At 35.3% G+C, this 23,491-nt stretch overlaps 1 protein-coding gene across 4 annotated transcripts in view; it reads right to left on the bottom strand.

Annotated features, from left to right (window-relative positions):
• The window catches only part of rdgA (retinal degeneration A), a 163,887-nt gene that overhangs the window by 96,314 nt on the left and 44,082 nt on the right, over positions 1-23,491 (bottom strand). The gene's annotated exons all lie outside the window — the stretch shown is intronic.

Genomic DNA, 23,491 nt, shown 5'->3' with positions numbered 1-23,491 from the left:
CTGCCGTTGTGTGTAGATGCCGTTACAGCGCGTAAATTCCTCTACTCCATGAGGCAAGCGCCATTTTTTTTTGCGCAGTTTTCACGCTTGAAACGCCATGACGAGCGACCAAATTCAGGGTATGTGCTTAAAGCTGGCACGAAAGCAGCGAGTAGAAGGAATAAAGGAAAATTTCAGGAAGCACAAGTGGAAGGCCAAAGACCAACGGCGATATTTCACATTAACGCCTGAGCGACACACTCGGGTACAGCTACACATACTAATAAACAAAGTCGTAGTCGCGTAATTTGGTTTATGAAGTATAAGGAAAATGTAAATATGTATATGGATATGTGTATTAGGGTGGAGCGAAAAAAAAATTTTTTTTGTTTAAACTCTTCACATTTATATAAAAATGACCGAATTTGACGATTTTTGACTCAAAATTTATTTTAACGCTTAAAGAAAGCATGTTGTCGTTTAAGGCTTTTTTTAAAACTCCAATAATGACCACAAAAAATTCTTTTAAGTTGATAAGTTGTAATTGGCCAGAAAGAGGACTTTTCATAGCTTCTAGAACACTTATCAAACATTTTTTACGCAATAAAAATTTTAACTCGAAATTTACTTTTAAAGGCAGGCCTCTACATGTTTAAAATTTTTTTTTTACAAAATTGTCTTTTTTATAATCTACAAGTTTTACTCTCAAGCTAAGCAAAAAAAATTTTTGTTCGCTCCACCCTAATGTATATATATATATTTTTTTGCCAGTCAAAGCAGTGTTTGTTGCTTTTTTATTATGGCCGACATTTGTTGCACATTTCTGTCCTTAAAAACAGAGTGCAATTCGTTTGTGAGATAAACCAGCTTACTTACACACATATACACATAAGTTCATAATTTATACATACATACATATTTGTATACGGTTAAGGTTTCTCTTCAGTGGTTACAAAGCTCTTAGACACGTGAGCTTTAAACGAGTCATTCCCCTACCTAAGGTGGGTAATTAACAGGTTTAATGAGGCGCTAAGTTTGTTGCTTTATAAACATTTTCAAAAGGGAAGGGGTGGAAAATAACATTTTACATAAAATTTCTATAAATGTAGCACTTATTGAGTTATATATGGCCGTTAGACGTACCCAGCCTATATCAGGGCAAAAAAGGGTGACGTTCTCTCAAAGCTTTTTATGTTTTCTTACTTGATTTCTTAACGATATAAGTAAGTATTTAAATAATAAATTTTTGTTTGCAAACAATCAGCAATTATCAACGACCTTACTAAGAACTTGATCGCGAGATGGAGATCTACATAAATGTTGCAACCCAAAAATAAAGATAAAAATGAGAACAAATTGCTAAAAAATGTGTGCTAATTTAAAATATTTTTAGTAAAGCAGATATACATACAAAATGACCATGAACTATGGTAATTTTTTTTTATTGTACAGAAGAACAAACTGATACTTTTTCAAGGTTGTTGGAAAAATAAAATTATCATTTAAAACGGAAAAATATACAAAAAAGTTGTGTAATGAAACTTTATAAAATTGAAGCCATTTATTTTAGCAAGAAAGTTGCGAAAACCGGATACAAACAACAGCAAAACTTAAACGAGATAATGAAAATAACAAATCGAAAAAATAACAGTTCCGATTGCATTACATAACCTTACATCTTGACAGTATTATGATGTGATTAGCATAAAAAGTGAAGCTAACAACTTGAAGAGCACTTAATGTCTTTTAAATTTCTCAAAATCGCACACACTTCCCCATACCAGTAATGAAGACACAAAATCAGCGTCGAAAGTCAGAGTTCAAGTATAAAATGCATCCCAAAAATATTTTTATAGCTCTTCAACTGTGTAATGTAGCAAACCACACGCACACACAGCCATTTTGACATTGGAAATGCTTGTGTGCGTTTGCGACTCCTACCACTCAGGTTGGCTGCATTTGACTAACTTTGGGTGCCACATTTAGTTCAGTCGAGTCAAAAGCCAACCAAGCTAAGCAGCAAAAGACGGCGAAGAGCCGCAAAGCGGGCAACAAAACGAGCCAAGTGAAAATTGCACACTCATGCAACATGCGCGATGGTGTGGGTGTGTGTTTGTAAGTATGTAGAAAGCAAAGCTTGCTTTCCACCTCCTTGACTCGGAACGGCACTGTTTGTAAGACTGCGCCACGCTAGAGAGTATGCAGTGCATTTAACAATTTTGTGCTGTTTACACAAAACAACCCAGATGGCCGATTCGCCTATTTGTCACTCATTGCCTTTCGATATGCAGCGTTTGTTGCTCATTTTTTATGCACTTGTAATTAACATATGCGCCACGTGCGCGTGTGAGAGTGTGGCAGCAAGGCAGTTGACAGGCAGCAGTTAACAGCTAACGGAATAATAAATGCTGGATAATCAAGCGAAACTTTGAATTGGGATTTTGAGTTAAGAACACAAATAAATTGATTATAAGGCGCAGTGTAAACATAGAAAATGTGTGGCGAGGAGGCAAGCGCACTGTGTGGTTTTTAATCACGCATACATACGTTCAGCTAAGACACATGCATGGGCTTGCGGTGTAGTACTAAAAATATATTTAGTGCTATTTGAGTTCGCTGAGTTCTTTTTTTTTTGTGTTTTGACTTTAAGAAGCAATTTAATTTGAATTATTGCTTCAATTTTCTTTTAATTCGGACGGCCTAGGCTGTCATGTTAACCTAGTTTGCTTCAATGCATGCATGTATATACAGTTAAATGAACACATTTTAATAATGTTGGCCTTCAGGGTGCATTTTTTTGCAGAAAATTTGAGACTTTGCTCTAACAAAATATTTGCATTTTCTGCTATCACACATTTCCCGCATTTGCTTAGATAAATATGTATATACATACATATACATTTCCGCGTATATATATTTAATACACTTGTTTTGTGGATAAATGTCAACTGTCAAAGTCAATTGAGAAGTTGTCAAACGTATTGTGTCAAATACCAGGCAAATGGCAGTTTTCAAGCCGCCACAGTAATAATCAACACCTAAAGGTTAGTTAGAAATTAATACCCTACACAAATACACAGATTTCTTACCAGAACTGCGTTGGGTCACTTCCTATGGCAGCTGTATGCTATAGTGACTCGATCTGAATAATTTCCTCGTAGATTGCACCATTGACTTAGACAATAAGCCATGCCAAATTTCGTCAAGATATCTGTTCAAATTAAAAACTTTTCCATACAAGCATTTGATTTCGATCATTCAGTTCGTTTGACAGCTGTATGCTATACTGGTCCGATATCGGCCCTCAACAAATGAGCAACTTCTAGGTGAAAAACGGACCGGTACAAAATATCAGATCGACATCTCAAAAATTGAGTAACTAGTTCACATATATACAGACAGATCGGATTAACATAGCATATACTAAGCTGCCATACAAACTAACCTATCAAAAGCAAATTCTTGTAAGGAATCTTTTGTATTTGTGAAAAATATTAATTAATAATATTTTATCTAGTCTTCGTAATATATGTTTTTATAATTATGTGTTTTTCAAAATTTAACAAAAACAAAAATTTATTTCACCTTGGGACATTAGGAAAACAGGTGATAGAACTTAAGGTGACACCAAATATTTGTAAAATAAATAAATGTGTACAAATGTATGTAACTTAAGCAGAGTACATTTTCTAGTCAGAATGAATTTGTCCTCTAACACACACACTCCTATTTACCATAAATGGAAATATTGTTCATTTCCGCTTACGAAACTGTAACTCATATTCTCAACTAACTAAATATAGGAAATGCAGTTTATTATATTATATTGTCCTTGACCCTTGTATTCATCATTCTTGTTTTCCTCCAATTATGTCTTCAGAAGTTTCGTTGAAATATAAATAAATAAGGGCAAATTAAATTACACACAGCTCAACAAATACAGCAATGCACACCAGCTCGCTCGCACATACATACATACGAGTATGTATATTTTCATCAATAAGTTTTGCCTTTCTGCTGATTTCTCTCAGGCCTTGCAGTCGCCAGCCAATTTGCTGTTGCAGCAATTGAGAATTCAGTGTCCTCGGCAGAGAATCTTCTGAGTTGATTTGGCTTGTCTTGAACTTTGTCAATTTCGTAGGAAAGCATTTGTCTGCCGAGGCGTCGCGGAGATGCTAGTTCATATTTAAATGGCCACAATGTTATTACAACAATTTTTAGTTTACAATTAGCAGCTAAATTCGACTCGTTCGAATTTACACTGCTTAATTAGCTGATTTTCGGTAGCTGTGAAGAGTTTGCAATTTGTAGCAATAACAGTTGATATTTGTGGAAAAGTTTCAATAATTATCACATAGCTAATGGGGCAATGGGGAAAAGGCAGAACTCACTAATTGCAGAAAAATAATATGAATCAGGTCATATTACACTTCTACAAGGCGTTAGGTTTTCATTCCAAATAGCCTGTTAATGCTAGGATGCTAAGTTTTAGTGGGTATCTGTCAATTATACACATTCGGATTTTAAATGGGTAATAAAATAAAAACACTTCGGCAACTCTTAGATTAGCTCAAGGCTCCAAAATATATCTAGACATCTTCCAAGGCTGCCTTCCTCCAATCTCTAGCTCAATAATTCTGCCATTATATGATCTGTTCCAACGCAATACTCTAAGTTTTAAGCGTAGTAAACGCTTCAATTTCTCCTGGGGTAAATTAATAAAAATGTCTAGTATAACACTATGCAAAGGTGTAAGCGAAAACTGTTGTTACCATGACCTACCGTTGGAATTAGATTTCATATTTTTAAGATTTCTAATACGCCGACACATGCATTAACGGACCGTTATTACTTCGAATGTCGTAAAGCTCATAAATATTAAAAGTATACTTAATTCATACGAAGTAAGTCTACCCTGCTGAGAATACTATTAAGCTACGCACGAGCTTAAATTACTCATACACATGCATATTGTTGCAAGTGGGCATCCGTTATAATAACCGTATCGTACTTTGTTTAATGTAGCGGAAGAAATGGTATGTCAACTACAAAACTTACGCATCAGGCAGTCTACCGTATAATTACAACAACAAGAAGAATATGGAAAATGGTTATTAGCGTTAGGGAAAGGCAGAGAACTGTATTGACTCTTAGTCCAAATAATAAATGAATATGGAAGTTTTTTGGCAAAAAAAAGTGAAAGGACTGAAGGACTAAATAACACCTAACTTAACTTCGTGACAAAAGGTGCGTATGTAACGGAAATTACGGTCGTAAATGATTTCGGAATTTTTCTGATTGATTTGCTTTCAAAAGCCAATTTATTAACGAAAAAATAATAAATAACAAAAGAGCACAAACAAACACCTGAGTGCCGGTAATAACATTTCAACTGTATAATCTCATTCTAATTCCTCAGTTTCGATTGCGTGCTGAGACAAAATTACGGCGGCTGTCTTTCTAACACAGCAAGTGTCACTTTTGACAGTTGTAATTTACGCGCTGCGCTCGAGTAATTGTGCGACGAAAATTGATATTTTCTGTTGTATGAAATGTTGAAGCATTAACTACTAACACCCACACACGCTCATTATCAAATTATCGAAGAACAGTGCTTAAGTTGGGAGGGAGTAACATAATTGCTTATAGTGAACAACTACCATATTCTTAAAGAAAACATAGAAGATGTCTTTCGCATGAAAGTTTTCGTTATTCTATCACATTGACTGGTGTTAAAGGTTTGGTGTTTATGAGCAACAGTGTAGTGTTACTCTTTTCAAGAGTTTAATAAACGCTGAGTTCCATGTGACATATTTTAGTGTGTGTAAACTTTCAGAATGGTTCATAATGGTCTTAATTTGGGTTGGAAGCAGCGTTGTAGTTAGATGAAAAATTATTGTATGGTAAAGCCCGAGTTCGTAATGCAATATGTCGTTACCACTTAGTTTGCGTAACTTATGCTGGACGAGAAACCATGTTAATTGTATCTTTATTACATTTTTCTTTGTAAGACGAAACCAAACTGCAATATAATCGTTTCAATGCCGTCATACAAAATACTCTACCTCGGTACTTTCTCAGATTTCTTTAGTTCGAATTTTCAAATATTCGATAACAATATCCTCGAAATTTCTTAGATCATCGGTGGACTTTTGATAACATTTTACTTTGGCATACTAATAATTACTTACAATTTGGATACATTTGAGTTAACGTTTTAGTTCCCACATAACTCTTAACTCCATTGACAGCCTAATAACCGAGTAGAGATCACGGAAATGCCATGGGAAAATAAGTGCCAACTTATAAGCGTAAGATTATTTAACAAGCCCTTTGGGAGTTGCTATAATTAACTAAAAGTCGTACGAAACATAAATATAATTACTCATAAAGGCCAGCCAAACATTTTCAAACGGTTCAAAGGTTGTGAAAGCTTACGCACTTCCCCATTAATTAATTAATCAAAAGCGGGGATAATTTCACAGCGCCTTTTCTTGTGTTCTTAAACAATTCGAAGCTTAAGCAGTTCATTTATGGATTAGTGCGGCCAATATAACGGAAGCCTACCGGCCCCAGAAGCAAACACAGAAGCCAGCGATTAACTAAGTGCTTACAACTCTTATAACTGCCACTATCGTTTGTTGTTTTAATTATTTTCTTTTTACTATTTTACTTCCAATATGCTTTTTCGCACATAAAAGTGATTAATTACAATTCCAAAGCAATTATCGGAGCGATTTAGTGTGTGTAGGACCACAGAGGCGCAACAGGGACACTAGGAAAAATTCAAGGTATCGAAATGCCAGCAAATAAAGCGGTAAAAAACATTTTCGACGAAAAAACGAGCTCTTCTTCAACGCTTATAAAAAACCAGCTTTACTTTTATGACTTATAAGCACATATATGCGAGTAAACACGAAACATGACGGATCAATAAACATTTTATTGCTTTGTAATTGCAGCAAATGAAATCATCAAACTCTGAGAAGCCAAGAAGAGTACGTCGTCAATGACGGTCAACAACAATCGTTAAAGTCGATGTCATCGCCGCCACTTGGTCAACAACTTAGGTAAATGCGCAATTCACCGCAAAGTGAGAACTAAAATAAATGACGCTGAAAATGATATTTCTCACCAGAGAATCCTTCAATAAGAAACGGACCAACTCAAGTTTTTGATGGGGAAGAAGCGTGGAAAAGACAGATCTGATTAGTAAATTTATGCTATGCTGCCAAATGCATAATATAGTATATGGCGTCATAAAATGACAAAAGTGAGCGAACAGATATCACCTTGGAGCTCGTGAACTGCGGCTCTTAACTCTTAATACTCAAATATGCAGGCTCTGTACTTTGACATTTATTACGGTCGTGTAAGGAGTGAAGGAGCACAGACTGTCCAATGTTACGCCTAAAATTGTAGGGTTATTAACCGTCGGCATTTTTGTGCCATCGACTGAAATGTTCAGGTACAGTCTGTATTCCTTCGTCCAATTTGTGAATATGGTAGCTGTGGATTTAGTGAGGGACTCCTTGCAGAGAAGAAGCGAGCAAGGTCGGAGAGGTAGCAGTTTACTTTTGAGCACATGCCATCGATTCCATCGATTCTCATGGTTTGGTCGAAGCGGGTCTTGCCGCACAATCTATCTCTGAACCCGAACTGATGGTGACAATGAATTCGAATGGAAAAATTTTGGTTTAATAAAAAAATTACTAAAATATATTTACTTAAACTTCCGTCAACTTGTGGTCACTGTTCTTCTAATATCTGGGCAATGCAACACATGTAAAATTAGCCCGAGCAGCGGCCAAGGTGCTTGACGGATGCACAGCAATGACACTAAAAATGCGGGAACTTTATGGCCAACTACGACTGAAATATAAACACGTTATTACTTTTTATTTGTTTAATGTTCCATGCTGCTCCGTCCGGCGCTGTCAAGCACAATTGGCACATTAACACATGGCGCATCACATAACTCCGCACTTCCGTATTCCCAGCTGGACGAAATATGTTGTTGTAGGAAAACGGAGGAGACGAGTTGATATTTTTCCTCTCTTTTCTGCTAACTGCAATGAATGTGATACCAATGAAAACCCGCCCCAAGTGAAAGTTATTATGAAAGAGCCACACCGTGCGCTCGGCACCAAGAATTAAACAAACATGTGTATAAAAATCAAAAGGCCTTCAAGTTTCAGGAAATATACGAAAAACACGTATCGCTTACCCCCGGTCATACTACACTTCCAACTTGTTTATACTCTTTCGACAAAATCAGCAGTACTCCACACACTTGTCATCTAGTTATGACATCCGCAGAGAGAATATATGAAAAACAACAACATAACAAAAACAAACAATACCGCATGTCGAACAAGTCCATGCATATGTTCATTCCCAAAGGTAGAATTCGTCGTGTCGCAAGGTGAGCTTCGTATTGAAAAAGTTTTGCTGTTAGCATAGTTCTAGGTACCAAGTGGTGGCTGCGACGACAGCGGCTTCGGTGGCGTTTGTTCGCCTTCACCTTTGCTGCGCTTTTCTTCGGCAAACAAACAACGAGGAGCACCGCAACAAAGCAAACAAGCACTTCACGCGAGTTTGGGTGAGAGACAACAAGAGGAACAAATTACTACTCAGCACTAAGCACCTTTTGTTTGCATTGCTCGGCGCCTAAAGATATGTTTTGTGCATTTGTTAGTTTTTTATTTGCGCTTCTGCTTGTACACAACAAATCGAAGTTGATGAACGTCAACTCCCTGCCTCCCTGCTTTAGCATTAATTTTCTGCAATACTTTCGTTTAACATTTTGTCTTCTTTAATTTGCTTGTAAATACCGTTACAGCCAATAAACACATACGTGCGTTCGTGCATAATTGCATGTTATTGCTGTTGTACGCCTTTCATTTTTTGTCGCACATCTAAGAGCAGCACTTCGTCTTATCTGGCTTTCCAGTTTATTGTCTCCGGCGTATTTGCTTACTTTGAAAACTTTGTGAAAACTTTTGGTTAGTTAATCGGAGGAAACGCAACGGGATAGCCGACAGCTGTGTGTAAGAGTATTTTGGAATTCTGTTGTTGCTTTTTGATGGCTTTAGACATATAAATACACACACATGCATACACATATGATTTAATGTTGCTAAGAGTCACGTTTATAATATGGGAATGTTTTTCTATGTGTACTCGTATATGTGTAATTCAGTGTGCTGTGTTTGTTTACTTTTGTTGACATTCTGTACTTTTTGTTTGCATTTCGTGCAGCTTTGACTTAAACTCTGCTTTTACAGCTAGTTGATGCAAGTGTTAATTGAATTAAAGCTCTAGAAGCTGTTTAAACTGATTGAGATTACAGCAAAGCGATGGCAGCCAATGTGGGAAAATTGCAGAGAGCTGTTTTGGGGTGGGTGAACACAACGACAGTGAGTCTTCCAAATGGGGCTGAGTTCGTTTAGAATGCATGTCTTTTAATTAACAAAAAACTAGTGATATACATACATACATATGCACATAAGAATTTCATTAATAAAAAAATTCATTAAACGCAATTTATTTAATATGTCAATAAATTGAAAACAAAAATATGCAAATGAAATGTGCAATGTGAAAAGTACCATTTATAACTTTGTGTAAAAAATTGCGACCACTGGCAATTGTTTTTTCTATATGCATTAGGATAGCCTTAATTTATGAACATTTGATTTTTCATTAGAAGAAAACATGGTTTGATTTGGAATATTTTTAAGATTACGTAATTCTGATTATGCATTGAGTTTTATTAGTTTCTTCACCGATAATGATTAATTTTACAATAATTCATAAATAATCATTACTTTTTAGCAAAAAATCATAAATAATGATTATTTTATATATTAAGATTATTTTTGATTTTTATTTTTTTGTTAATAATAAAGATCATCGAAAAAGCATTAACAGGACGTTATCTGCCTTTTTGTATGTCTATTCTAAGTATCTGATTTTTTCAATTAAAAATCGAAACAGTAATCATTATTTACGGTTCCTGGAATATATAAAGCTTTATGCAGCTTCTTTAAAACCATATTATTTTAAAGAAAAGAAAAACATAATTTTTGTTATTTTTTTCTGTTTAAAAAAATAATTTTGTCTTTTTTGTGATTCAATTTGAAGATTTTCTATTGGCAAAGTATCACTGCTTATGACATTTCAGTTTTTTAAAGCAGAAAAAGTATTTCCGTGACCCAATTTTTTTAACTTCAAATATAACGTTTCTTTATTCACAAACTACCAAGAATGGAATACGTATCAAATAGCACAAAAATTCAAGTATAAATGGCGAGAGATATTGAATTCAATATTTCATTAGATATTGAAGGATGACCCTAATGCACGCTGTTCAAAAGAATACATTAAATGCTTTGAATATTTCTCAAAATAATTTTCTGTGGATTTTATTCATTGAAAACACGTTATTATGAAATTATTTTTATTATATGCAACATTACTATTTATTGTCACAGCATGAAGAATATCTGTAAAACGTCAAACCTGTCTTGGCCATGAATTCGTAGATTTGTTGTTATTCCTCAAAAAAATGTTCGTGTACAAGATTTATTAAAATATTTCTACTATTTTCTGCTGAAAGTACAGAACCGTAAGGCACATGCTTACATAACTATATGCTTATTAAAAAATCATAAGTTGGGTACAAACATTGGCATGCCAAGAGACCGCAATACCGCAAAAGCAGCGCGCACAGATGCCAAGAATTCAAACCAATGGAGCCTCAAATGGTATGAAAAAATAACTATAAATAAATACACCAGCAATGCAGCAGAAATATGTGCATTGTGAGCTTCTGTTCCATTGTGGCACGTTGCATTGGAATATTATATAAATATGTGCGCGAATCTATACATATACCTATGCCTACAGGGTGACTAAAATGGACGATTCCGCATTTTCGGTAAAAACAAGTCTGGAAACAAAAAACACGTTTACTTCGGCTGCACTCAAGTTATAATACGCTTTACAGGTGCATCTCTTATGGCATAAAAGATTGAGGGACTAGTTCGCGTATATGCAGACAGAAATTTACTCAGCTCATCATCATGCTAATTACACAGTTCAACAAACAAATTTTTTTTTTGAATATGGGTTTTACTTAATTTATTCTGGTAAGCAAATAGTATAAGGAAAAAAGCACGATTATAAATCGAAAATATTTGTCTTTTAAGACATTATAGTTATAACGGTTTGACCATTTGTGATTTTCGAGCCCATATAATGTTGGTCTTCGCAGGCTGTTAGCGTCAAAATCAATGGGTATCTTTTAATAAATAATTTATATGTATTTTTATTGAGTTGAATTTTTCCATTTTTTATACATTAAAGCAAATGCAGAACTTTTTTATTATTATTATTATTTCGAGGCATAAAAGCAACAAAAATAAAGTGTTTATAACCCGTGCTCTAAAATGCTGTTCACCAGTGTTGTTTATATATACTCGCATCTTTTACAAGGTTTCCGACGTTTGCTTCTGGTTGTTACAAACTCCGTGGCATACATAGGTATATTACCCTGTTCAGGGTATAAAAATTACAGAAAACGTCTTTCAAACTTTTTTTTTTTGAAGTAATATTTTTTAAAATAAATATTCTTTTACTCAGAAACAACTTAATTATGGGTTAATTAATATATTTTTAGTACATACTTTGTAAAATAATCTAAGTAACTTTTGACAGTTATACTAAATTTCACTTACGCTTTTAATTTCAGTTACATCCAACTTACAAGAAATAATTTAAAAATTTTACTCAATAAATTTGCTGAATCTTCCAAAGCACCCCATATCTAGTTCTGTGGATGGCCGCGGGCATTAACACACACACGCACCCAACGGCAAATCATGGCGAAGTATGTCAGACATCTACTAACGGTAAATTGTGCAACTGCATAGAGTTTTGTGTTTTTTCTTTTTGCGTGGGAAAATGCTGTTCAGTGAAATAGCAATTTCCTTTCAAGGGAAACAAGAACAAATAAAAGAAATTGTGACATTTTTCCAGAGTTTCATGCGAACAGCATGACAGCAATAATAATAACAATAATAGAAGCCACAGGTTGTATGGCAGTGGGACAAAACATAACACGAAGCAAAATTGTGGCAACAGTGCAATATCAACACCGCTGGCGGAGCAGACGACAGCTTGTGGTGCACACGCACACACATGCGCGCAGTCACACTGGCGCATAATTATTTACTATGCTCGAACAATTAGAGACAGTGTAGCTGCAGCCCACCAGCCTCCTTGCCACTTGAGCGTTCGGAAAATTATGGCTGTCGGCTTTCTGGCTGCTGCATGCCGCGCTTAGCGCCGTTTCCGTCTAAGCGACGAAGAAATGTGTGGCGCAGTGAGATTTGTGTGCAGCACCTATTTCCTAAGACGGCATCGGGTGCAGGGATGCATAGGAAAATGTACTACTTTGAATAAGAGTCACTCAAGAATTTGCGTGTGTGTGTGTTGTTATATAATTTTCCGTTAGCATTCTTTTGTGTACTTTCGCGGCCTCCTTTGCTAATGGTTGGCAGATGAGAGTGGTGGCGCGCTAATGGCGGAAGTGGCGCTTGGATACCTGCGATTTTACATTTTGAGCGCAACAGTGTGTGAAATACAAATGCAATATCACTTCATCGTGCAGAAGATGCTAAAAGTGAGCACTTAACGGCCTTGCAACATTCCGTGTTACGCATCGGCGGTGCGGTATGGCGTTTACGCGACAAATGGCGACACGTTTGCGCCCGAGCGAGCAGCCTGACATTTAAACCACAGATTGCTTGCGTGTTGCGCATTGTTGTCATTGTTGCTGTTGCTTTTTTTTTTTGCATAGCCATTTTTTTCTACTTTCTTTTTCTGTGAGGGCGGTGACACAAGGTTAAGCCGCACGGAATGCAGGTAACAAATGGACGGTAGCGGCAGAAGCGGAAATGTTATTACGCTAGAGTTATTGGCAATATAATTCACATGTTAAGTGGTTAAGCGGATTTTTTCCTATTACAACAATCATCATACTGTCAACTCATCAAAGTGATTTATTCAGATAGTATAATTGTGCAAATAGGCCAGAGAAAGACTTTGCGCTCTTCCCCACGAAACGGTAAATAAAAGGTAAAGGAACGTGTTTCAGTACTTAAACGACTTAGAAGTGACTAAAACTTAGAGATGTCGAGTAATTTTGCAAAAATATATTGAAAATGTTCTCTCAAATTATTTAGGTACTTTAAGCACTTATTAAAATAACGAAAATCATTATAAGTAGGATATGAGAGTTCAGGTAGTACCGACCTGATTTTATTAATTTTTGCAAATACCACATATTATACAATTAAAATGCCACATACTAATAAAATGCTCCCTGGGTTTCATTAAGGTATCTCATATTTGTTAGCATCACCAATCGTATGGAATAAAGCTGGATTTTCGAAAGTCCTGATATTAGTTATATGGGAGCTAGGTCAAGTTTTCTCCCAATTTCATCCATTTAGACACATATATACACTGTTATGAGTAAAATATATTCTCTCATTTTTATTGAGATAACTCACATATTGGCCGATATATGCGGTATAAAGTCACCCGGTAGTTCGAAAATCTTTATATTAGGTATATGGGGGCCGATTTAAGCCATTTTTGACATGCAGACATACTATTATCAGGAAAGGATCCTCTCTGAATTTCAATTATATATCTCACACTGTGATTATAAAAAAAACTACGAAATAAATTTTTTATTTCGTTATCATGAGTTTTTTTCGGGAAAATTAAAATTTGGAAAAATTTATTATCGCACAAAGCGACTAACAGGGCCCTTAGAGGTTAAGAGTTAATAAAATATAAAACTTACAAATAAAGAACTTATTAATTGCTCTCGAAAAGTACCTAAAAAAAACTGCCTCAAAATAATTTTATAGTAATTTGTACTACTTATTTAATATTACTGGAATGGTGTCGAAAACCGAATGTTTTTTCAACTGATCAGCTAAAAAAAAAATAACTGGCAATTAAATCAAAATGATCGACCTTGATGGAAATAAATAAAAATATCATACGATTGCATATATTTTTTCGCATATAAATATATATTTAGCTCAAGCAGGAAATGACCACCCTATGATATGTATGTTCTTTCTATATGTAAGACCAATTTATGGTAACCACACATTTCAATTCCCGACAATATTTTAATGCGCCAACAAAGCTTTTCACCGCTGTAATTTCACCTTTTCCATCGTCTGTGACAATAAATAACTGTTGGTTTGTACAACAACGACGATTGACATTGCTCACACATTTCCTCTCCACCACCACCACCAACACACACACACACAGCTCTCATCAACGCAGCTCTATTTTTTTTATTGTTATTACAACTATTCTCGACAATATTGTCATTGCTGCTCTGACTGAGCTTTACATCAATGTTTCTGTTTTAATGCTTGTTGTTGTAGTTGTAAAGGTGCTGCCCAATAGGAAAATGCTTGCAGGTGAAACTAGCGATCAAATGTAACCAGCGATCAGTAATTATTTGACTATATATTCTCGCTTAACACCGCGCATCTTCATTCGTGATTAATTGCAGTTGTTGGCTTTCATATAATTAACGCATTATATGCAACGCTGTGTGCATGAGTGTATTCAAGAGTCCGTTATGTTTCGCTGGCGTTTTTATTTGCAACAAGCAATTGTCTATGTTTGTATGGTTGAGTTTCGCCCACAATGCATTGCTTCTACACACACATGCACATATTTTATTTATTATTAAGTGCCTGTCGTTGAGCGCGCCGCACATTTACGAGTCCTTCGGCTGGTAAAATATTTATCTTTGCAAAAATGCTTGTAAATAAATAAGTGCATAATTTTTAAATAACTATTGATTTCATCTTTCATATTTTTTGTGGGTTTCCTTTCACCTTTGCCACCCACTCCAGCCACTGCTCGGTGTTTAACCACTCAATGCAGAAAGAATTGCAATAAATTATTCGTTTGCGTGCAGTGTGTGGTTGTTAATATTCTTTTCATATTTTTTCAAGCGTACTGTATATTTCCGGAGGCCATTGGGCGCTCGTAAGTTTCACTGTTAATAAATGCAGGTTCAAATCGCATGAAGGTGTTGCAACAATACTTTAATAATATCTGATATTGAGGGACAATTGCATTAAGTTCGTACATATTTTTTTAAATTTATTCGGATCAATCAGAAATACGTGTAAATGTTGTGAGCTGGAAAAGTTTCCATTTCTGTAAATTTTTTGTTGCATTTTTGCATTGCTTTCCATTCTGAAATGCCCAATGTGCATAAAAATTTGATATGGTTATTATTAACTTCAAGCAACTAATTGAATGACTTATTTCTAAATATATATTTGGGCCCGGGAATTCATAACTCAAAATATATTCAAGAATTGAAATTCTAAACCGATGACTAAGTCAGGACGCCCAATTCGATATATTCAACTCTCATTTTGTGTAAAGATCGTTCGTCTATTTAAATTTCGAAAATCGTTTTTTTTTCTAGCAAACATTATTATTGAATATTAAGAATCAACAAGTGTCCACTTCATTTGGGTAATCAAGTATGGAAATAGGCAACTATTGTAGTTCAAATTCAATCATAGAATAACGAAAAAAATTAGAAAACGGTAAATTGAAAATTAGCAAATTTTTATTAAAATGGATAATATAGTGGTCCTTGTCAAAGATAAATTAAACAAGAAGAAACGTTAACTTCGGTTGCACAGAAGCGTTAAACCCTTTACAAATAAAAAAATTTCCATACAAGAACTTGATTTTGATATTTCAGTTTGTATGTCAGCTTTATGCTATAGTGGTCCGATAGCGGCGGTTCCGCCAAATGAGCAGTTCTTGAGAAGGAAAGGACGTATGAAAAATTTCACATCGATATCTCAAAAAGTGAGGTGTCATATAGAGACAGACAGACGGACATGGTTAAATCGACTCAGCTCATGAAGCTGATCATTTATATTTATATAAGTTTTATAGGGTCTCCGACGTTTGCTTATGGGTGTTACAAACTTCGTGGCAAAGTTCATATAACCTGTTTAAGATCTAAACAAATCTTTTCACTTCCAGTGCAATGACAAAAATTTTTATTTTTTTCTCTGAAAGCTTTCTTATGAATTTGTATATAAAGTTTCAACAAATGGCGAACTTGTCAAGACATCGCTTTTAAGCGCTGATCTGCTCGATTTGATGACAAACAAAATTATTGTTCCAGTAGAAGTCAACTTTATTAAAAATAGTTATTGATTTGATTGATATACACATGTTTTCTAATAATAATCTTCGTTTCCACATATACAGTTTTACTCTTCAAAAATCAAGTATATATCGTATGCCGTCGTAGGAATTAAGGTGCTTTTTTTCTACAAATCTCTCTGATTTTTTTCTACAAAATTTTTAGATACAAAATCAAACGAAAAGTGAAATTTAAAAATCTTTAACAAACTTTTTTTTGCAATGATTGTTTACGCAGAATTTTTTATTTCCCTTCAGAAAGTAAATCGCCATAATATACATTAATAATTTAGCTACACGCTTAGGCAAAGCTGCGCTCACCGTCTCAAAAGCTCTCTGCCACTGACAAACAAACCGACATTTTAATTATTTAAATACTTAGGTTTGCAAAAATAAAGATTAATTGCCATTGAAAGGCCAATGAAGTCACATTATGGAAGTAACAGCAACGCACAAAGAAAGGAGGAGTGGGTTACCACGGAGCAAAGTGAAGTGGAGATTAAAGTAAAGTGTCAAAGAGAATGTGAAAATAGCAAAGTTTGTGCATAATCCTTAAAAAGGTAAACACATTTTTATTTCACTTTGCAAATAAACCTTTTAACTTTCAGACCTTCACGTCTTGGGACACCACACGAACTCACGCACAAACATACAGATCAAAGTGGATTTCATTCCACTCATTAAGTAGTCATTTCAGGGAATGCAGCCGTAAGTAAGCTGTTCATGCTCGCATCCGGACGCTATAAATAAACTTTAATGACGAAAAAGCTAAATTTATCTAAGAACTTCGTTTTATAGCACTTCAAATAGAACTTGGCCGATTGTGTTGAATCGTGCGTAGCGTATGTGTGAGTATTTATAGCTTGTGTCGACTCAATGGAGCCTACATTGGCCTCTGGGGAGTGACTACTCTTAAAAATTAATATGCTTCATTAATTTTAAATAAGCAAATTTTCACTTCACTAACAACAACAGCAACAGGTGGGGAGATTCACCACTTAGTGATAGACATTGGCCATTTGCACAACTGAATGGGTTCGGCGCGACTCGAAGAAGGTATGTCTATTATCCCTATTTCTGAGCGAGTTTTACTTCGCATTAAATTTTGGAGCAAAAACTCAACACACACACATACTTGTATATATTTCAGTGCTTTTCAAATTTGCTTGTTATTTTCAATTTAAAATGAAATTACAAATTAGTAAAAAAAGCCGATAGAAAAAATGGTTGCAGGTTTTGTATCTTCAACGGTGACATTTTCGGTATTGTTGAATGTTGCAAAGTCTCTTTTTCGTTTATGGAGACAGAGGTAGACATCTCAATGGACATTGTACTCTTACATAGTTGCCACTATGTGTGTATAGATTTTGTCAATGCGAAATTCCAAAGAAAGAAACAAAAAAATCTGGATTTGATGTGCTTGGCTCATGACCCCCTGAGCGATTCTACAAAATTCTATCGAAAGCTAGCAAAGCGTGAATAAAATTCAGCAATAAAAGTGAGGTGTAGAAAAACAAAAAAAAAATCAAAATTCTGATTTTCCAGTCACGAGGGTTTGATTTCTTTGTATCCTACTTTTAATAACTTAGCTTATAAAAGATGTAACGTCTTAAATATCCTTCGCTTTTCTTTTTATTTGTAATTCGGCGTGCAGATTAAGGCACTATCTTCAGGTGCGCTGTGTTTTCTTAGCAGCAGATATTGATTTATTATAACAAAAAAATGGAATTTGAGACGCCCAGTGGCATTCCGACTTGATGTGATAAGGGAAGCGGCTAAATTGAGGCCAAGGCTTGCAAATAATAAAAAAATAACCTTAAATGTTAAAGTAACTTAAATTTACGATATATATTCACATATTAGGGTGGTCCTTAATTATGGAAACAATTAAAAGTATCATATTTCCCAAACATCACAAGGTTTACTGCCATTACTATAACCGCAGAGAACACATATAAATTTTTATTCAAAATGTAGACTTTTAGCCAGTTTCGCACAGTTGAGAAATCTTAAAGATATAGTAATGTAAATATGAACTCCTGTGCGATCATTTCTATTGGTAATATTAAGAAAATCCTGAAATTTGATTTTTATAAACCCTAATGTAATAGATTCATGACTATATTATTCAATACAAACTATGAATTCACTCACGATTTAACCGAAATGATTATTTATAGGTGTAGGTGTCTTTCGACTATTCGAATAACGCTAATCTTATAGGTATTTCGAACAATTTAAATATTCGGTATCACGAAATTCATGAAATATTTTCATAATTTTAAAGCTGTGCCGAGTTAATATTTATCCAACTATACATTTCCTTTAAAAGTACTCTTTATATGCATTTCAATATGTATATAAAAGTATAAGTGTGTGCTCATGCTTATTGCTAAACTTTTATATTTTCACCTCGAGTGAAGTGGCTAAAAGAAATATATACAGTTCATAATTCCACATAACAGCGTGCAGTTTCCACAAATACTCTTACATGCATATTTAATGGCCCGCAACTCGAGTATACACAAAGAGGATCATAATAACCATAACGGTAATAATACTGTGGGCTACCACAACCGCTACACAGGAGTATACTTAGTGGGCTATCGACCAGCGAGGTGATGGCTTAAAATCCCACACTGAAGTCACATTTAAAGAAAATACTCAAATGAAATTCGAACGTAGGTATTTGTAAGCAGGGATACCCAACTTATTATACCATTCACAACCATATCAGTAAAAATTGTAACAACATTTTAGTGATTAAAAAAAATATTATAACTTTAATCAAAACTTTATTTTCATTGAAAATTCGTAGCTAAGCTAAACAAACTGGGTCACAGATTGAAAACCCCTACATGTGGACAACTAAGGCTATACCCTTCAGCCTATATTTAACTCTAACTGAAAGGTATAATTATTTCTCATTTATATATTATATTTTCCGCTTTTCGAGTTAGCTTTGATTATTTCCGCTTTGGCTGCATTTCGGTTGTGGCTAAGCTTAATTAAAAACAAAATATAGGGAAGCATCAATGACAAATTTCCAAATGTATTAGTAAAGGCCGCACAAGTGGCTCAAAAAAGCAAAGCTTTTAGTTGCCTTAGTGAAAGGTTGGCGAACGCGTTGGGTTGTGGGCGCCTAAAAGCTTGCTTCGATTTAATGGTTTCTCTAATTAAAGTTGCGGTTACTTTAATCTTGGTAAAAGGTTTCTTCTTCTCCACTCTTTTGCCGAGTCAGTGAAGGACGGGAGAGAAAAAATTCCATATGCGATACTAGTAGAAAGGAAATACATTAAATATTTGCAAATGTATAAAAGGTGACTAATTAGGTAACTGTGTTTACATTTAGACTTTGTGGTTGTTTCATACTTTTCAATCGCAAAATATCCTTTGATTTATTATAGACATCTTTATTGCGTTGACTAGTAAAATGCTCTTTTTAACAGGCCTCTTTAACCATAATGGAAAGCAAGCTTTCCAAGAAATGAAGCGTGAAGAAAGTGAACCTAGCTTAAGGCTGATCCACGGTCGTATATCATACATCATGAGTTATAGCAAAGCATCTGCTGGAACATCCTGATCGCCTTGCCTATTCTGCCTGTTTCGCTCATATATTTTTAATATCAGCTTAAAAAGAAATGTGAGTCAATACAGGAAAGCTCATCGTTTGCCTAATACTTCAAAGCTTGGCCCAAAATCTGTTCCAACGAAAACAATAACAACACTATTTTGTTACTTATTTTATCAGTAAACGACAGTCGGTCTTTTCTATTCAAAAAATCTATTGATTTGAAAAAAAGTGAGTTGGAATTAGAATCAACGGAGCAGAAAGTGGAGTGCCACCGCTTTAGCGCGGGGAGAGCAATCTCGCACCTATACACATACAATTTGAGAACGGAGCTTTTACACGTTCAACATGGCCAAAAACATATATTCGCATTCACCGTATGCATCCTTCGCATCCCTCATCGTACATCAATTGCCAATTTCATTGATTCCATTTGCATTTTTCTTGCTTTTAGCCAGTCATAAAGGTCATAGAGAATGACTGATGAGGCACTCATGCCGCCATAAGAACACCAATAACAATAGACATCAAAACTGAATTACAAGAACTACTATAAATTACAACAATTCAATTGCAGTAACGCATGTTGTTGTATTAACAAACTGTAAATTATGCATGAAAGTGCAAAATAGAAATTTCGCTTTGAAATTTCAACTGTCAGCGCTTATGAACGCCAGCACGCAAACACGCACCTATATAAACACACACACACACATCTACACATAAAAATAGAAAATGAAGTGCTTGAATTTTTCATAATTACAAAAGCAAAAAACGGCAGAGTGGAAAGAAGCAACAAAAGAAAGCGCACAGAGGCAAGTGGGAGAACGGCTGCCGCCAAGAACAGAGGTGGAAATGTCTAAGAATCTATGGCGCTGCACTTTTCGGAATTTTGCGCTAATGCACCAGAAAAGTGGAAGATATTGCAAGGCAGGAAGCAATGAGGCAACAAAACGGCTTGCACACACTCCCACAGACACACACACCTACACTCGTAAAAGTTGCAAGCTCCCTTGGGCAATGTCAGCGGAGTGTCCAAACACACACACTCCCGTATGCACGCCTGTTACTTGAAAACATTGCACTTTGGCAGAGTGCGCCCTTGAATTTGTAATCAACTCAAGAAAAAGTTAAACACACAAAGCAAGAATTTGTGCAAAAGTGCAAAACAATTAGCGCGAAGGATGTTGAGGTAAAACGAAACTAATCGACCAACGCCTTGGAGGCGAAGAACGGGTTGCATTGGATAGCTTTAATGGAATTCTCAAAGTTTCATTCTAAAAACTTGAACCACCAGTACCATCAGCTAAATAAAAGTAAGCGCCAGCAAACTTTCACCGTCATTAATCTTGGAAATAATCAGGAGATTTAAGCAAAGCGGGAAATCGTCTAAATGAGCGAGTTGGCCGATTTAACAATATCTTGTGGCAACATTTTACTTCGATGTTAAATGGAAATTAAAAAGAAAGTCCACGCTAGTCTATAACTTTCCAATTAAAACAAAAAGAAAACGGTGGAGAGGAAGCATGGGAAAAGAAAGTGAAACAGTGGAGAGAGTACTTTGTTTGAACAATGGTATGATGCTCCAGAGAGCGAGTATGTTTTGATTTTTATTTGGAAATTACAAGTGTGGTCAAACATCATTAAATTTGATGTTACCTGTTAAACAATTTATATTTTTTCATTGACATTATTTATATAGTCGTTATTTAAAAAGCGCGTTTATGTTACATGATCTTAAATATTGAAATATAGCCATTTCTCTAATCGCTCCAACAATTTACAAGTATAACATTGGATCAAATGTAATTATACTATAAATTGCAGTAATGTCATTAAATGTTGTTTCACACACACCCTGTGCTAGAATATGAGAGAAGATTCTCCTGCAACATTTATTTTACGGTTACTTCTAAATTTACCTACCTTCAATTTCTACTCATAATAACTCATAAATAACGAATTATTTTTAAATAAATTTAAGGTTAGAAAACCACACAGCAAATATCTTAAAGTTTGAACTAACGCTGCCAATGCTCGGAGGATTACTGTTATACGCCAATACTCATTAATTTTGTTGTTTTTGTATAAATTGTGCTATTTCCTCAAGCATGTTTTTGCTCGGCAGTACCCTTCTAATATTTAATAAAAAAAAAAAGAGCAACAACAACAATTCACTCAGTGCTTGGGCCGCAATTAATCACACTTCGCCCGGAGATGTGTAAATCGGCAGCAATTTTTCTTCGCTTCTTTGCTTTATGAATGCTAGCTAAAATTTAGTCTTATTGTTATTTGTTTCTACCCCTACATTCGCCGCTTTTGACGTCACAGCTCATAAATACATACTTCTACTAAGAGATATATACAAATAAATACGTATAACTGTGAATATGGTACACGTTTGCATACACTCGTAGATAATTTAGCTATCAGAACAGGCAGAAAGCAACGCAGACAAACCAGTGGAAGCCACTTGGTCGACAAAATCAAATCTGTTAGTTTAGCCGTCAGCGAAATGGATCTAATGCAGTTAAAGTCAAGTTGGCTGTGGCAAAAGACCAAGTGGACACGGTACTCAAGCCAACGCTGAACGGTTAATCAACAGCCGGCAGACGGACAGGCGAGCAAAGTTTCCGACCATCAGTAACGGACAGAGGGTTTGCGTTTCAATCGTGCTGCCACTCAATAATTCCAGCTTTTTTTCTTGCCATAAGCACATCGCAAAGCTTTACGATATTTATCAGTATATTTACTATCTATTAGTGTCGTTAAATAATATATAGAATATACTTCGTCACTATTTTGACGTGTCCGTCTATTTTGAAGCCACAACGAACTCGTTAATGTCATTTTGCCTCCACTTTGTTTTTCCGCTTCGTGCTTCTTTATTTGTGTTCGTATTACGTTTTAATTTTGTGTTTTGCTTTTGCTTCATTTTTGTTCGTGCTGCGTTCATTCGAACACAGTCGAATGGAAAATTGCAATTTTAAGTTTAATGCACCATCGCATCTGCTGCACCTCACCCCATGCTCGTTTTCCGTTTTTATTTGTGTCAATCGAAGCGCATTCAGAGTCAGCGAAGAAAGGGAAGAGCGACGCGTCTCTGTGGTTGACGGTGACGATGATTGAAAGAAGAAATGAGTAACAAAGTGATGAAAGCAAATTTGAAAAAGAAATTAAACGCACTACAATATATACATACATAAAGACAAATCCAATAATATTTGCGCAAAAATAGCATTATGACGTTTTATTTGCAATTACACCGACGGACGTTGCCGATCGACAAAGGCGCGGCCAGGGATAAGACATGAGCGGGGCTGTGCGTGAATTAGCAGGGACATGTGATTGATGCCCAGACAATTTGGATGGCGGCTAAATGACTATAATGTCTGAGACTTGGTCAAGCTTAATGACTGGTCATTGCGAAAATAAACGAAACCAATAATGAGAATTTCAGCATTGTAGGTTACACCAATTAGGGGAGCATTTAGTATTGTCCTGAGGTAGAGCTATTGAATTGGAGAGGGTGACTTGATACAGACAGATAAGCTTGTGCAATTACTTAAAGAATAGCAAATGTATGTTAGTAAGCAACTAAAAGGTTAATGATAGAAAAATGCACGAAAAGAGGAACAGAAGAGGTTTAGT

This window comes from Bactrocera oleae, chromosome 5 (genome assembly GCF_042242935.1).
Source record: "Bactrocera oleae isolate idBacOlea1 chromosome 5, idBacOlea1, whole genome shotgun sequence".
Classification (NCBI taxonomy): domain Eukaryota; kingdom Metazoa; phylum Arthropoda; class Insecta; order Diptera; family Tephritidae; genus Bactrocera; species Bactrocera oleae.
This window is presented reverse-complemented; position numbering and strand designations above follow the sequence as displayed.